Genomic DNA, 3,569 nt, shown 5'->3' on the forward strand with positions numbered 1-3,569 from the left:
GGCCAAGCTCATGGGGAGAGGTGCCTATACTAGGGTGTGTAAGTGAAAGGTTAATGGTTGATGATCCGAATACTGAGTTATGATTATTCAGGGTTATCCCTGACGGATGTAATCAAATGTTGTGGCACAAGTGTGCAACCTCTGCAGAATGTAAACCTATTCGAATAGCCACGTCCGCGGTCATGGACAGTTGGAAAGGCCATACTGTTCCGTCATCAGAACTTTTCCAAAATATGAATGGTGACTTGTGACTTGAGTTTGAACTGTGACTTTGACTTTGAATCACAACAGAGTTGTGGGAATGACACTAATGTTCCCACTTGAGTTAAGTTAGTCAAATGAAGAGTCTTGTTTACTAAATTCTTATGAAATAAAACTGGTGATGTCTACGCACGCTTCTATTCCTTTAGACAGTGTTGGGCCTCCAAGAGCAGAGGTTTGTAGAACAGCAGCAAGTTTCCCTTAAGTGAATCACCCAAGGTTTATCGAAATCAGGGAGGTAGAGGTCAAATATATCCCTCTCAAGCAACCCTGCAATTACGATACAAGAAGTCTCTTGTGTCCCCAACACACCTAATACACTTGTCAGATGTATAGGTGCACTAGTTCGGCGAAGAGATAGTGAAATACAAGTGATATGGATGAATATGTGTTGGAGATATGCCCAAGAGGCAATAATAAAAGTGGTTATTATATATTTTTATGTTTATGATAAATGTTTATATACCATGCTATAATTGTATTAACCGAAACATTGATACATGTGTGATATGTAAACAACAAAGAGTCCCTAGTAAGCCTCTTAACTAGCTTGTTGATTAATAGATGATTAGTTTCATAATCATGAACATTGGATGTTATTAATAACAAGGTTATATCTGTAACATCCCAAATTTCAATAAAAGAGAGAAGCAAAGTTTCAGAGATCCAAAATTCAGAACAAACAAAAACTTTTTAATTGCATATAGTACCCTGCATAGGACTTGTGCATTTTGAGTGATATGCCATGATGATTGTTTTATTTCTTATGTGATGAACTCTAAAACCCTAAAGTGATCAAGTGAAGATCACCAACCAAATAAATCAAAAAGAGAAATAAATCAAATAAGAGGAAAACCCTAAAAACCCTAACATATGGCTTATGCCATTTTTGCAAATTTTGACCCTAGACCCATTTGACTTCACCATTACTTGTAATATGCTATTAGATGGTTATTAAAACTTTGGGGAATCAAAGAAATACCATTTGAACCAATTTCAAATTCAAATTTTGGCTCACATAGAATAATGGTCATTTTTGACTTTTATAGTCTGGTCACCACTTTGAGCCTCTAGTTTTCACGATTTCTAAACCAAACAAATCCTATTCTTTGCATGTCATCCAAGTACTCAACAAGATGAACAACTTCTGTAAAGACCATCACAACAAATTCTTCTTGGATCAAAAGTTAGAAGCAAGCAAAGAGGAGACTTTGAATCAAATGCAAGATCACCACTTTTCAAAAATTGATCAAACCATGCCAAGTCTTGACCACCATTTGGCTCAGCCATGACCTCTGGACACCACTACACCTAGCCCATGCAAAGAAAACACCAGGAGAGGGCCAGACATGGCGTGGCCATGGCCATGCTGGCCACGTTCCACCTCGACACCCTCCCCTGTCTTCTCTCCACGACAGGCCTCACCACCTTGCCAAACACGTAGCCCTGGATCCCAGAAGATCGCCCGTACTCGCCATTGACCGAGAGGACGACGCCACGACCCGCCATGGACGCGCCCAGTACGCTCCAGGTACGACGCGAGCGGCATGGGCGACGTCACAGTGCACGGACGCGCGCGACACGGCCACGCGGCGTTCGCCGAATCTCGCCGTACCCCGACCATATCCGCGCGCCCTGGTACCTCTCTCGCCACGCGGAGTTCGCCGGACAAGCTGGCGTCATGCCTTAGTGCCCAAGGTCGCCGGAGAGGACGAGCGCGCCCGCCACGGTCGCGCCAGTACATGCAAGGACCCAACCATCACACGCACCCCCTCGCCGCGCCGTTCACGCTCTCAGCACTGCCATGACGTCGTGAACACGACCGCGCCCTCGCCTAGCCCTCTAGGCCACCGGAGAAGCCGCGCCCTTGTCGACCTTGCCGCAGCACCCACGGCCAACCTCGAGCCTATAAAAGGAGGCATCGCCTCGACGATTCCTTCACACCGCAACACTCCCCTTCCCTTCCTCGACTTCCTCGTCACCTCGCCATGCTCGATTAGCCGCCAGAGGCCCCCAATTGCTAGATCGCCGCCGCCCACAGTAGCCGACGATCGCCGGAGAAGGAAGCCGCCCCTGGAGCCGCCGCCGGTACCAGGAGCTTCGCCGTCGTCCACCACTTCACCGAGCACACTGCCCACCCTAGCTGGAACCACGGTGAGCTCTCCGACCCCCTACCTGAGCCGCCGGCGAGCCCCTCTCTCGCCGTCGACGACGACGCGCGTGAACCGTTAGATCTCGTTCTAATCCAACGCTCCCCTTTAATCCATACCGCTTCGGCTGTTATGAGTCGCTGACGGGTGGAGCCCACTGTCAGGCAGCCCGCGCGTGCGTGGACGCGTGGTGGGCTGGCCTTGGGCCGTTTTAATCCTTTCAGCCCACCTAGTCTTCCCGCCAGCCCGTTTAATTCAAATCTCGTTTAATAATTAGAATTCAAATTCAATACTGGCTCCAACTTTGAAATTCCATAGAATCTGTTTGGCTTGGCCAAATTTAACAAATTTTATGTTGTTAGAAAGCTATGGAAAAGCTCTACATCTTGCCACTGGTCTCACCTTGAGATCTGTTGTAGAAATAATGTGACAAAAAGAACAAGCCAGAGACTTTTGCACATTCAATTAAATCTTAAAAATCAACCAAAACAGATATTAAGTTAATTCCAACTCCAATAGCTCACATTTGACTTACACTAATTGTTTCTGCAAGAAAATGGTGTGGTCACTTTGCATGATCATGCCCTAGTTTAAATAAAGTACAATATGGCTATTTTACTTAAGTGATATTGTCCAAAACTAATATAGAAATCATATGAAGTATTTTACTTCATTTAAATCATGTATCAAGTGAATTCATGTGATGTTTGAACCCCTGGTCAAACACTCTTATATGAAATACTTGGAGATTTAAATCATTTGTAGAGTTATGAAATGGTATGAGGTGTTCTACCTCATTTAAATCATTTTCTCAAATGATGATAATGAATGGTTGACTTAGGTCAACATAAGTTCATGTATTATTGTTGGAGAAATTAAATCTTAAGAAGATTTCAATGAGAGGAAATTATTCCTCTAGAACCCTATGGAAATTAACTTTCACATATGAATAAGAGGGAATGATTTTATTTTCCTCAAGTCATACAACCAATGCACCTTAATGGAATTAATTGTGTGCTTAGCCTAGTTGTGTGAATATATATATGATGTTTGGGAATAGCCATTGAGTTAGTGAGTAATTATACTCGTATTCAAATTTAGACGCTAGCACTAGAGAATACCAGGAAGAGGAAGGATACTACCAAGAGGAGGAAGAAG

The sequence above is a fragment of the Lolium rigidum genome, chromosome 1 (genome assembly GCF_022539505.1).
Source record: "Lolium rigidum isolate FL_2022 chromosome 1, APGP_CSIRO_Lrig_0.1, whole genome shotgun sequence".
In the NCBI taxonomy this organism is placed as follows: Eukaryota; Viridiplantae; Streptophyta; class Magnoliopsida; order Poales; family Poaceae; genus Lolium; species Lolium rigidum.